The sequence below is a fragment of the Dendronephthya gigantea genome, unplaced genomic scaffold (assembly GCF_004324835.1).
Source record: "Dendronephthya gigantea isolate DGI-Jeju-01 unplaced genomic scaffold, DenGig_1.0 000062F, whole genome shotgun sequence".
Classification (NCBI taxonomy): domain Eukaryota; kingdom Metazoa; phylum Cnidaria; class Anthozoa; order Malacalcyonacea; family Nephtheidae; genus Dendronephthya; species Dendronephthya gigantea.
The window spans coordinates 967,501-982,107 of NW_021163072.1; the positions used below are offsets into that span (position 1 = coordinate 967,501).

Genomic DNA, 14,607 nt, shown 5'->3' on the forward strand with positions numbered 1-14,607 from the left:
TCTATCTATCTATCTATCTATCTATCTATCTATCTATCTATCTATCTATCTATCTATCTATCTATCTATCTATCTATCTATCTATCTATCTATCTATCTATCTATCTATCTATCTATCTATCTATCTATCTATCTATCTATCTATCTATCTATCTATCTATCTATCTATCTATCTATCTATCTATCTATCTATAGATTGTTGGCATTTAGCACAATCATGTAAAATTTGATTTTTTTCTTAAATTTTAGTTCTGTAGTGTCTGATACCGTCTTAAAATGTAAAACTGTGTGTAACCAATATCTACTTTGTGTTTATTCGTTGTGAAATATCCGTTTTTGCTTTTAAAACTACTGCATCAATTTTATTGTCCCAAATGCCAAGCTGAAAATAGATGTCCATGGTATTTTGCATAACTGTGGTATTCGGCGCAACTGCATGTTATTCCTTTTGGCATTTGGCGCAATCTTCATATTTTTGTCTCAAATACGGACTTTGAAACTTATTACTCTATGAGGCTATGTTAAATTAAATAATCTTTTTCCTCTAAAGTCACGCACAGAAACAAAAGATCGTGAATATAAATGTGCTTTGCAAAAGGTACTTAGAGAGCGAAAATAAAAGCAACAAATATTTTTTTTACGTAGTCGTAGCAATCATATGGTAACATGTTGGTAATTTACAATAATAAATCTGTTTGTCATGAGTCACAACAAATCTGCTCGGAGTTCGACCCCCGCCTTCTGAATTCATACGCTCTACGCACAGTCGTTCAAATTCTTATATTCAAATATGAATTTCTAGATTATTACCTTTCTGCATCATAATTATACTTTTTCTATATTAGCATGAACAAAATTGTTATCTTTGCGTTATTTGCATCATTAGAAGGCAGCGTTTAATGAAACTGCGGTTACAACGAGACTGGGACTGTCCGGAAAATATGTGACGCTCTTTTAGCCATTTTTTGATAACCAATAAAAGACCTCCAATGAAAAAATTACAAAAGTGCGCATTTTCAGTCGTATTTGTAGCTCTAAAATTGTTTTCTTACTCTTGTTTTCTTACTTACGAAACAAGGTAATGCATATAACCCCTTACACACTTTTAATTGAGGGCACAAGTATTACCTCTTCCAGGCGATTGTCTCTCAACCTCGTTCCCAGGTCTTTTGGGACTTTATGAGAAAGAAGAGGAAATCACCACCAGAATCAAGGTAAAAGGCCCTGGGAACGAGGTTGGATTGTCTCTGCCACCTGGCCCAGTGGCGTCGCCAGCTTGATAAGTGTGGGGGACTTATTTATATACTCGTGTTTTACATTATTCATTTCTTTTCAAATTGATTGTTTTATCGGTCTGTCAACATGAATATATGAATATGTCCACCCCACTTATCGATGCTGGCGATGCCATTGACCTGGCACAAGCTTAAATTGCATATAATTACTGGATAAACTTCTCGATTCAAAGATTTATTTAAGCCTTCACTGTTTATAACCAAAGCATGTATGTATATATCCCAAATAATAATATTCACAAGAATTGTTCTTTAGATTGCTTAATTATTGATCCTCCATAATTATATGTGATTTAATTATATTCTATTGTAATTATATGTAATTAATTTAGTTTGGCTTGATACAGTTCGTCAAATTTTTTTTATTCATATTTTAAACAGAGCTATTAGGCATCTAAATGCTTTGCTAGAAGGCTAAAAGTTAATAATATACTTTGCAGGAAATATATCTAAATCGAAAATCTATTCAGAACTTTTCTCTGACACCCGTTATTATGGCAACAGAGACGTTTTGCAATGGCCGCAAAACAGGGTTTAATGGTGTTTATATCGCAAACGAGTTCAGTGACCCCAATTTTTTTTTGCAATAAACATTTACACTATAGATGCTTTATCTCTAAAAAGTTTTTTAAAATTCCGTCAAGTCTGTTTATTAAAAACGTTATTTTGGCTTATTAAAAATTTCCCCAAAATTTTCGTAAAAATTTTTTAAAACGTTTTTATAGATAAAGCATGTAAAGCGTAAATATTTCATGTCAAAAAAATGGGGGTCACCGAACTCGTTTAAGATATAAACACAATTAAACCCTGTTTGGCAGCCATCTGCAAAGTATATTAACTTTCAGCCTCAAAAAACTGGGCTTTTTAAATTTTTTTTAAAAAACTCTCCCCACCTATACCTGCTTCTTGATTGGTCGATCAGATACCAACATTACACATGTATTATCATTACTAATCATAGATGTGTTATTATTGTTTTCATAATGTATTTGCAACTATGATAACTGTTATATAGCAACAGTCATGTTGGTTATAAATATGATGTGATGCATCTTGTCTTGTAAATTTCGGATAACTCGTTTCGACCATTGAATAAATTCTCCGCTTTTGCCTTTTATATTTTTCACTTTTTGTTAACCATGTAGCCTTTTCCTTTCATACTTATTATGGGTATTTATACAAGCGAAAATAGGACGTAGACCTTCAAGGAATGTACCAATTTTCCTAAATATTATTATACGTACGGCTTATAATAAAGACGAACCTCGATTCTAAACTATGAGCCGCGGCCTATAAAAATCGCAAATAATATTTATGATCTTTGCAACTTATTAGTTTAAAGGAGTATATTTGCTGTTTAAAAGCCTTAATAATACATGGTCTGTTTGCTCTAACAAGCTCTAATTCTAGTCGCAAATAAGCTCTACGTATTTATACGAATCTTTAACATGTTTAGGTAGTGGCTTGTTCACTGTTTAAGGGTTCTATTATGCCCCCTGCATGTGCGATCAGTCAGTTTCTTTTATGTTGGACGACAAATGTTTTTGTCTGCAACTAACCTATAGTTTTGTTGTAGGGACAATTCTGACGACGTATATTCTGCGCAAACAACATCCTCTCTTGGTTAACCACAATCCAGCCTGATAACTTCCTGGCATGGTTTCTTTGCATGTGATGGTTCAGAGTATTTCCTAATAGTCTGAATGACTTGTATTCCTGTTCCTATACAATTCTTATTATATACTTATCTATAAAACTCTCTTCTCTTAGAGGCTTGGAAGTCGATTACCTGTTGTATTCCGGTAAACTAGATGCAACTACTGCTGCCCTATTTAATTTCTCCTAAACATATTTATTATGGCCAAAATTTAGTGGCTAAGTCACTGGCCTTTTCTCTGCAATTGTTAATCAGACCTGATGTAAAACCATGTTTTGACATTAAATGTATAGCTAGAACTTATATGGCTGATTGTGCCCAATGCCATATTATTGTGCCAAATGCCACCACATTGTGCCAAATACCACCACATTGTGCCAAATGCCATTGTATTAGGAACATAGATTATCCTAGTTCAGGTTTATCAATTGAAATAATTTCATACAATTTTTAGAATGTTTATTGCCCTTCCAATTCTACTTGCTATCAATACAACCCTATAGTTTTGTTCATGACGTATATTTGTACAAAAGATTCCTCTCCTTCTGGGTAACCGCAATCAACCCCCATACTGTAAGCCGTAATTACATTTCCGTTCACTGGAAAGTTCCCTCTGTTTTTTCCGATGTTGTTAGAAGTTCGTATTTCCTGATGTCTTAAATGTTGTATTCTTGTTTATTTTTTTCTGACGCATTATACAATTCCAAATAGCTACTGTATAATATGTACTTATATAGCATTCTGACAATATTCTTTTTTACTGATCTATAGTATAATTACTGCTTATACTATAATTAATAGGGGTCGGTTGTATCAAGCCCGTTTAGCTTAAACGGTGGTTAAGTTGAAAATACAAAGCAAGTCTGCCGTTTTATTCAACAAGCGAACTAAATGTTTTTGACGTTGATACAAAGATACTGTTTAAAACTACATATTCAGTGCATAATATTCAAGTTGACTCATTCAAGAGAGTTGTAAGAGTGTTATTTAATTTTGACTTAGCTATCCACCGTTTAACTTTAAGTTAAACGGGCTTCATACAATCGGCCCCGGTGCTCTATACGCATGCATTTATCTGTTTGCGGATTATTTAAAATTCTCTCCTTCTAGACATGTTTAGAGGTCGATTAGCTGCATTTTCGGTTCAGATGAAACTAGCTGCTGCGCACTACGTCACAGAACCGCTCTAAGTTTTGTCGATCTGGGGCCGGTTGTATCAAGGCCGTCTATTTTAACGGTGGATAAGTCAAAATTACAACTCTCTTGAATGAGTCAACTTGAATATTATGCACTAAATATGTAATTGAAAACAATATCTCGATATTAAGGTTTAAAAACATTTAGACTGATTTAGTGAATAAAGCAATAGACTTGCTTCTATTTTGAGCTTAACCACCGTTTAAGCTAAACGGGCTTGATACAACCGGCCCCTGCAGATTTTTTACCACTGCTGATTTTTATAGTATCCGGATTTAACATTATCCTATACTTAATATTAAGACAAACCATGTCTATATCTTTTTAGACTCTGCCCTAAGGGTCGAATATAGAGACAACTTTGCAATAAGTTTATGTGAAGCGCTAAGATTGTCTATTTCGTCTTATAGTTTAGACATACACAAGTAACTACGGAATTTCTGAATGAAGTATTTGCATGCTTACATTATAGGGATTAAGATCAATCGCATTTGCATTACGCCCTTTAAATTTGAGAGTGATGACACTTGAGAAAAAGGACTATTTGGTGTTTACAAATTTAACAAGTTTCTTTACAGTGAAATATATATATTAGAGTTTCTATTTAGTTACCATTTCAGTAAAAGCGGCATTCCTGGATTACGGTAGCACTAGGTAGCACTACTATAGAATGCGCTAGCCATTGTTTTAAGGCATATCAGTAAAAGATTGATTGTCAATCAACATACAAACATCAATGGCCGAGGGTGATGTTAAATGTGCGTGTGTGTGCTAAAATTCATGTTAACAGACCGTAAAAAAGAACAATTTGAAAAGAAACAAATATGTCTTTATCATTATCATTATCATTATCTACGATGTATAAGTCGTAGAAATATGTATTTCTACAATATGTCGCCACAACTACCCCTGAAAAAGGTGTTGAAAAACATCCAGGAGAAAATGACCCAAAATTTATTGAACAAAGCCCTGAAAAAAGTCCGGAAGACAGTCATTCGAGTCCAGAAAAAAGTCCGGAAAAAGTGGAGGGAAGAAGTCCTGAAAAAAGTAAGATACTAGCTGAAAACAGACACATAGGCACTGTAATAATAGCCACCGGTATATTAAATGTGATCCATAAACATAAATAATTTAGTTCTACATTGCTTTGAATTACGTTTGGCCAGTATGTGGTGATTGTGTTGTCCCTTTTTTATTTTCTTATACCTCAATCTCTTTGTCTCAGAAAAACGTTTGATGCAACAACAATGGAGGCCTGTTAAACGTGCGAAAATATCGCCAAAGAAACCTTTGCGAAGTGTGCGAATGCAACTGGCATGTAAGTATTGAGTGTGTGATAGGAAAATAATTTGCTCTTCTGAATTCCAAAAGCTCAATTCTCTCGTATTTTCCCCAACCAATGAATGCTTAACCTAATCAGTTTCTCAATTATTTCGTACTGTAGCAAGGCGGTTTAGTCCAAAAAAAAGTCCAAAGAAGAAAATATATTTTTTGGCAAAAGAGACAGTAGCAGTTTTACGGGCGACAATAGACCTCCAACGTGAAGGCAATCTCAGCGATGACGCTATTTGGAAATGCATTATCAATGACAAGGTCTGCAAAGAATTAGGACTTACAGAAAAGTACAGCCAAATACAGCTTATAAATAAAGTAAAACGCTGCGATAGGGACGGGAAATATGCTAATTTCAATTGAACATCATGTAACACAACTTAATAGGATAATAATTATGTTATGCGTCAGAGAATAGCTACCTTCACTCAGCTAATCAGCTGCCAGTATTTGCATGCTTTATATATCTCTCATAGTGTAGGGAATTCATTAAATTCCATTTAATTAATTTAGAGTGGTCTGATTACGATAAATGAAACTGGGAGCCAAAGGCCCCTGGTGATCTTTTACCTAATTCTCGGGATTATATATATCTCATGAACACGTGATTATTCTGTAACCATTACTTAGTCATGCCGAATTCAATTGTATCTTAACATTACATAAAATAATCTTACGACAACGTGCCTTTGAGAGGTATGACAGGGGACTATCATTTGCAAGTGATTTTTCCTAATTTACAAATAGGCCTATGTACAACTTGCTTTTAGATTAAAAGAAGTTGAATTTACTTTACCAGGTTGTAATTACCTATATGCAATTTGTAACAATAAGAGCATTTCTTGTTTTTTAGTAAAAAATAAAAAAAGCACTTAAAGTTAGAATATCTTGAATAGTTCTTGTATGGAATATAAATGTTGTTTGAGATTTTTAAACCGTAAAGAAGCATAACATCTTCCACTTCCAAAGCATCTTCTAAAAACATTGCTAAAATAGCCATCTGGTATTCAGCTCTGTTCATGTTTACAAAATTAGTACCGTGTTCGTAGTCGTATAACTTTAACAGAACTGCTAAATTCAAATATCCTGCTGCACGAAGACTTAAGACGAAGACTACTATTCCCAGTCTACCTCGGCCAAAACACGTCTTCGTCTTCGTACTTCGTTTCCTTGCTCAAACTCGCTTGTACCTGTTCTGAAACAATAATTTTTCAATACCCACAGGCATTCGATATTGAAGCAGCAAAATTAAAAAAACGCATTTTTAAATGTAGTGAATTGGTTTAACCGTGTATATTGAAAGTAAACTTTTATCCACAAACTTAGGTAATTAGATACTATATACATGCATGAGGTAGCGAACAGCATCGCAGCCAGCAGGGCCGTAACTAGAACGATAATTGGGGGGGGGGGTGTGTTTATTTATATATTTAGTTCTGCCCGACGGATTTCCATTGTGAGCTATTGCACTTACAAAAGAAATCCGTCGGGCAGAACTGAATATATGAATAAACACCCCCCCAATTATCGTTCTAGTTACGGCCCTGGCAGCCAGGGCCGTAACTAGAACGATAATTGAAAGGGTGAATTATTCATATATTCAGTTCTGCCTGACGGATTTCGATTCTAAGCTATTTCGCTTAAAACGAAATACATCTGGCCGAACTGAATATGTGAATATTAACCGCACACGAATTATGGAACCTAAAAAGTAAAGAATGGTAATCCACAGCATAGAAGGGGGAGGGAACAGTTAAAAGTTTTGAAAAAATCAGTTAAAAATGTAAACACCATGAATAGAGTGAGAAAGTTCAAACAGGGTAAAAACTAGGACTAAAAAAAAGTGAATACCTTCACAATGCAGTAAAAAACAAGGTTAAGGTAAAAACAAAAATGGCCGTAAGAATATTTAAAAAAATGCAAAAAAGGATGAAAAATAAAATACAGGGATTAAACAACTGTATAAAAAACAGTTATATAGAAAAGCCTCAATTAGTAAAAAGAGAGTGAATACTGGGGTAATAAAAATACAAACCAGTAAGTATATAAAACATCGAAAAGCAGTAAGAAACAGAAAAAATGGAACCAATTTCAGATTCCCCTAAATGACATGGCATTTCGCACAACATAGTGCCAAATACCATCAAATTGTGCTAAATACCATAGCAATTGTGCTTAATGCCATAAAATTTGTGCTAAATGCCATGGTATTTGGCACAATGTTAGCATTGTGCCAAATACCATGGAGATTATGCCGAATGCCATAGTCATTATGCCAAATGCCATGGCATTTAGCACAATGATAATGCCAAATGCCATGAAATTATGCCAAATGCCAACCAACAATCTATCTATCTATCTATCTATCTATCTATCTATCTATCTATCTATCTATCTATCTTTAGATCAATGTCTTGTCCTTTTTGTAACCCGATGTTGACAGCAGGATATCTCCGTTAATACATTTGGCATAGTTCTGAAATTTGCATAGAATACTCTTGTAAGGTTATTTTGCTATGCTATGCCGCAATCTCTCACAATTACGCTGTTTGTCTTATTTTGTAACAAAAGTAGCTTGAAGGTTACAAAAAGGAGCACTATCAGGGAAATCGTCATTTTTAACTATTTTTTTTGCGGATCTTGGGTAGATGAGGGGTTGCAAGCTAAATAATCTTTATCTAAAGAACCACCTGATTCTATTCCGGTCGATCTTCGAGCTTTGAGGGAAAAAATTAGGTGCAGATATGTTGTACTCTTACTGCACTAGTTTGTTGCACTCTGTTTAGAAAGAGCTCTGAAACAAGGCAACAACTTTTGATTTTGGGCATAAAATCTTTAATTTACAAGGAATCCAGCCCATATTTGCAGTGCTTTATATTTATATGAATATAACATACAGTAAGTCTCAGTTTTATCGTTTTTTCTTTTTTTTTAATTTTAATTTTTTTATGAAAATAGTGAGGTTACAAAAAGGAGCGTGTTCCTTTTTGTAACCTAAATTGTTCCCTTTTGTAACATTTCGAAATTTTGTTTTTGAGAATTGAGCTATAACTCCTCTGTGCACAGTTTACTAGTGTTTAACTATCTCAAAATACAAAAACGGGAATAAAATATCGCCAAACGGCAATTTTTAAAGCATTTGAAGTTCACGTCGGGATAATGCCATTTTTATTTAGTGAAAGGTATATATCTATTTCTTCAATTGGAATGAATAAAATGTATAATATTGCAGTATATACTAAAGAAATAAATTTTTTTATGTCTAGAAATATTTTTTCAAAGTTTTTAGAAAACACCCCCCATTTGCCTGACAATCTTAAGGAGGGAGATGCCCGATTTTTCAGGCTGTTTTATAGGGTATTTTGGGATTAATAAGGATCACATAGTGTTTATTTTGCTCTATTTTGGACATTTGTAAAAAGGTTTCGGCGATTTTAGGATATTTTGTCTGTTAAAGGTAAGAAAATATTATTTTTTCTCCATATTTTACATTTAAGAGTGAGTTTAATAACATGCCTTATTAACTAACTAATTTACAGCAAATAAAAATAGCTTTAACAGTTGCTGTTTGTTTTCAAGGTTGAAGGATAACTGAGTAAATAAGCCAAATATTATGATATTGTTATCATAACCTCTGTTTTCTATACTGTAGCAGAGGAATCAAAGACCTGTTCAAAATAAAATTTGGCCTTTTTATTCAGTAATCTGGTTGTTTATGTGAAGTGCTAGTTTTTAGGCTTGGTAGTTTCAAAGTTAATAGGCCAAATAATTATAACATACCCCTCTGGTTGAATTTGGCACAGCCAATACATACTTAAGAATTTTGTGCGTATAATTGTATTACTGTATTCCATGGAATGGGAAGTTCTTGCTTGTGTGCATTTTAATTATAAATTGGCTAGAACAGTTTGCTTGCTCTGACTACATTGGTCAATAACCTGTGATCAGTCTCTAACAATTGAATAAGGGTCTGATTACTCTGATATACTTTAAAAGGTTACATATGTTTGTATAATTGAGTGAGGATATGCTAGTACATTTGTGCATATCATTCATATCAACCTGATAATGGTAATGATGTGTTAATTTTGATAAATTGTACTGGTGGTCATTGCCTAGTGCAATTAATTTATAGAAAGTAAATAAGGATCTGATATGCATTAAAAAGTTGGTTTGTATTGCTAAGTGAGAATACAACTAGTAGATAACTGTGCATATGATTGATATTAATCCAAATAGCAACCCTTATATTCTATGCCGGGGGAAGTTTCTGCATGTTATTAACTAATTGCTATAAGAACAACAAGCTGTAGATACATTAGGGTGATAATGACCTCTTTTGTTGAATTGTATTATGGCCATTAACCTGCAAACGACCTCTAGAAAGTAAATAAGGGTCTTAGATACAGTGTACATAAAAAAGCAAATAATATAAATAATATATTCTGTGGACGGGGATTTCTTGCTTGAGAACAGCTCATTTGATGTGGCTACTACAGAATAGTAGTGACCTGTTTTGATAAGTTATGGGGTTGCCATTAACCTGGGGGTAACTTGTATGATATTGTTAATTTCTAGTTTGGTCATAGCATGCCATCAGTCTTGAGAAATAAAAGGGTGAAATTAAAGGGCTGATATACTTAAAATAATTATATTTGTATATTAAAGAGTAGATACATATTCTAGTATACTTATCTTATAAGTGTATATCAAGCCTACAGCAACCCCTATTCTATGGAGCAATACATTCTTGGAGAACAGCTTGCTTGCTTGCTTGTTGAGTGAGGATATACTAGTACATTTGTGCATATCATTCATATCAACCCGATAATGGTAATGATGTGTTTTGATAAATTGCACCGGTGGTCACTGCCTAGTGCATTAAACTCTAGAAAGTAAATAAGGATCTGATATGCATTAAAAAGTTGGTTTGTATTGTTAAGTGAGGATACAACTAGTATATTTGTGCATATTATTGATATAAATCCTTCCCTTATATTCTATGCAGGGGAAGTTTCTGCATGTTATTAACTAATTGCTATAAAAACAACAAGCTGTAGATACATTAGGGTGATAATGACCTCTTTTGTTGAATTGCATTATGGCCATTGCAACCAGCCTCTAGAAAGTAAATAAGGGTCTTATAATATACAGTGTACATAAAAAAGTTATGTTTGTATTGTTGAGTGAGGAACAGTCGCTTAGCCAGCCTAACAATTTTGTCCTGCTATCTAAATTTTGAGTTATTAGAATTTCTCAGGTCTTTAGAAATATTGTATTGTTTTGACAGTCAGTGAACACCAAAGTATTAGCATAGCGAGACAAATCATCAGTCTGGCTATGCCACTGGTGGGGATACATCTAGTATATTTGTGCGTATCATTTTAATCAACCTGATAGCAGCCCATATATTCTGTGGAGGGGGATTTCTTGCTTGTTAGCATGTTATTAACTAATTACTAGGAGAACAGCTCACTTTATCTGGCTACTAAAGAATAGTAGTGACCTGTTTTGATAAGTTATGAGGTGGCTATTAACCTGGGGATAACTTGTATGATATTGTTAATTTCTAGTGTGCTCATAGCATGCCATCAGTCTTGAGAAATAAAGGGATGATATACTCAAAATAGTTATATTTGTATATTAAAGAGTAGATAAATATTCTAGTATGCTTATAAGTGTATATCAAGCCTACAGCAACCTCTAATTCTATGGAGCAATACATTCTTGGAGAACAGCTTGCATGCTGTGCCTATTATATATACAGTAGAATACTGATGCCCTGTGTTATTTATGATTTTGATAACTGGGTGGTCATAACATGTAATCTGTCTTTAGAAAGTAAATATGGGCTGATACATTATACTTGATAATGTTTGTTTAACAGAGTAAGAATGTGCTAGTGTATTTATGCATATAAACCCGACAGCAGTCTTTTGATTCTGTGGAGAGGGGTTTTATTACCATGTCCTTTGTTCACATCAAATTTTTGTATTATCTCTGAGTGGTCTTAGACTACAATCAGTGACAAAACTATCTGGACATTTCACTGAAATTTTCAATATGAACCCCCCTTGTACCCCCCCGCTTCCTTTCGATGTTGAATATAAAAAAATATGGCTTAATATATTACTTACTGTCGCTCGAAAGGCTTTCTACAAAAACAAATTTGCCTTTAGCCAACATTGAAGAGGGGGACGGGGGAGAAGCCACTGTTTTTAATGAGCTGTCCAAAAAATGAACGAAAATATGTAAGTGTCCGGAAAGGTTTTGTCAGTGATTGTAGGTTAGGAATGTTCTATTATATTTTTGCAAATTTTAGTAAATTTTGACTGGTTGTACTTTATATTTATAGCAACTTAGTTTAAAATTTTACTAAAGCACCGTTGCCCCCTACCTGGGAGTACTTGTTACAGGGTGCTTGTTCTATGTAACTCAGTTCCGACAAACCAACAGTTTTTTTTGTTTTTCAGCTACCTGCTTGTTTGCTAGTCTTCACTCTATGGTCAGGGAGTATTATTTTCTTTTATTTATGTTTATAATCCTATGTCCCGGCCTGTATAAGTTGATGTATAGGATATGTATATGATTTAGGTTTTAGATACTTTGTATGCTGGGTTTAATTCGGAAGGAAAACATATAACATATAATTTCGGTATGCATTATGTGGACCATAGTAAGTGATAACAACATACTTATGGAACACAATTTGGATATTAGGACCAAACCAATAGCGTTAGAATATAGAAAACACCTAACTGTACGGTATGTGTTAAAATGTCAAGCAAACGTGTTTGCTATTTTGCTTATAAAAGCTCCGATGAAATGCGTGACTTGATTATCTTAAATACACACAAATATGTTTTAGTAGAGCATACCAACTACCAAGTCTATGATAAGTGACTCAAATAGTCTAAAACTATAGTAGTTGGAAATTATACTTGTCGCATACTTGTTTAAACACTTTTGGTACCTATGTATATACTTTTTTTAGTAAATTATCTTGCATTGGTACTGCCCTGATATGCAGTTTGCGAATTGAGTATTGAATTGTGACTTGACATCAATTAGCACATCCTTTACCACGCGTCTTTAACTGTAATTGAGATTTTGGTACGTGTATGCATGGGAAAGTTGGAATCTTAAAAGTTAAGTTACAAAAATTGCTACGAAACATAATTCTGATCAATATATACGCTAATTATGTCATCACATGCACTTCCCTTAGTTAACGCGCTAAAAACACGCAATAAGTTTAGAGAGTCCAGTTAAGGATAATTTCCCCTGTCACGTTTTCTGTCCGTAACTATTTATACGCCCGTGAATTTTAAAAGGGTTTCAGTTGCTATAAAACTAAACAGGCAAGTTTGTGAAGAGTAATAAACTCTGGGTATCTATTCATTAATTCTGTTGTTTCAAAAGTCAGATATTATCTGGAAGTCAACCTTTATGACTGTTATGTAGCTATGTTTCAGTGGAAGCCTGCTTTCACAAACACACTGTCTAAAATTCTTCGTCTGGCAGGGTAACAATCAGAGCGGAAATTACCTGACTAGTTTTTATATATGTGCTTTATTTGCATGGAATAAAATTCCAATACTACTGTACCCACTTCGTGTGTACGTAATGAATAAAAATGGTGTTCCTTATTGGCTTAATCACAAGCATTTAATTCCGATAAAGATGAACGGCAGCCTTGAATCTTCTCGGAACAAAAAAATTCTACGGCGCTGTTACTTCCAGCCTTGAAATGTAATTTAGTTTTTATAAATGTTTGAGCATTTGGTACCCAAAGAACATGCCCTGTCTCCCTGGGGCGAAAAAAGTTAACCTGTTTGATTGAGTATAACTTAATAATTAAACGAGCTATTATGCTATAATTATGTTTTTTATATCCTCTGTCTGAATTAAATTTGGATATAATGCATGAGGTTTTACATACTGTTTTGACCAAGTTATCGCTGATATCCTAGTGGGGGATATTTTTGCAATTCCTAGTATACTCTAAAAAGTTTCCATCTGATTGCTCTTACAGATCTTACAGATTCAGCTTCATAAGACAATGATATTAGCAACAATGGTATTATTATAAAAGTTTTATATCTACATTCTGTATTGAATAATTGAATTGAAACTTATATTTTAGAAACTCCAAACAACCCAGATGAAAGTGAAACTTCCTAAAACTTGTGACAGCGAGTAAGCTCCATCGGTAAATAGTTCTAAAAGGACATTGACGTCACTTCTAACAATAGAAGAAGAGCGTTTATTTACTAAAACCTTTTCAAAGCTCCTTCACTCGTCCCAACTTGCAGAAAACACCTGGGCTTTCCCATTTGTTGGAAACATTAACCGTTCTCACATTAGAAGACAAACAAATCATCTGGTCGAATAAGTCGTGCTGCAAATTGTTCGTCCAATATGAATTCTAGACAGACAAAAACACGGCTTTGTGCTTTGTAAATTACTGAAATTGCCGCTATTTCCATTCCCCTTGCGATTGCAATACTGCAATATATTATTTTGTTCATGTAATTTGTTCGATATGTATGAATCCAAGACATTTTACAATTTACGAGGACTAGTTCGTCAAGACGATCAAATCGTCCCCGAAAAATCGTCTTAAAAGACGGGTCAAGCAAATTTAGACGATTTTGTTCCGTCTGAAATTTTGTCCGACTCGTCTTCAAATAGATGATTTGGCCAACTGAGACGACTTATTCGACCAGATGATTTGTTCGTCTTCTGATGTGAAAACGGCTATTTACTGACCGCCAATTAGTCGATAGAGTGCGCTCGGAAAGAAAAGCCATTGTTTGTCCCAAGGCCCAAGCAGGAAAAGAATTTGAAAAGAAGAGTAGAGTAGAGTAAAGCTAAAAGTAGGGCTAAGAAACAGTTGAATTAAATATTTAAATGTTAAAAGTCAGCCTGAGCTCAGCAATCTCATGTATAAAGCCTGTTACAGAAGAGCAAGTTTTCTAAGTCTTTATGTGACAAGTTTTAATTGTTCGTCTCTATACCCAACTTTCTGTACAAGTGTACTTGTCATAGAGAAATTGTCAAAGTTGGGCATGCAGGGGCCGGTTGTTCGAAAGGTGGGTAAGTCTATCCAGTCTATCCAACGGA

At 34.1% G+C, this 14,607-nt stretch overlaps 2 long non-coding RNA genes across 2 annotated transcripts; both read left to right on the plus strand.

The window, feature by feature from the left end:
• The first annotated feature begins 5,106 nt into the window (after nt 1-5,106).
• Nucleotides 5,107-5,656, plus strand: LOC114530387. The gene is made up of 3 exons (XR_003687762.1): nt 5,107-5,196; nt 5,375-5,467; nt 5,594-5,656. It is a non-coding gene; the product is annotated as an uncharacterized LOC114530387 (long non-coding RNA).
• Nucleotides 5,657-8,872: 3,216 nt separating this feature from the next.
• LOC114530435 lies at nt 8,873-13,984 on the plus strand. Its single transcript, XR_003687765.1, has 3 exons — nt 8,873-8,938; nt 11,955-13,561; nt 13,628-13,984. It is a non-coding gene; the product is annotated as an uncharacterized LOC114530435 (long non-coding RNA).
• The last annotated feature ends 623 nt before the right edge of the window (nt 13,985-14,607 follow it).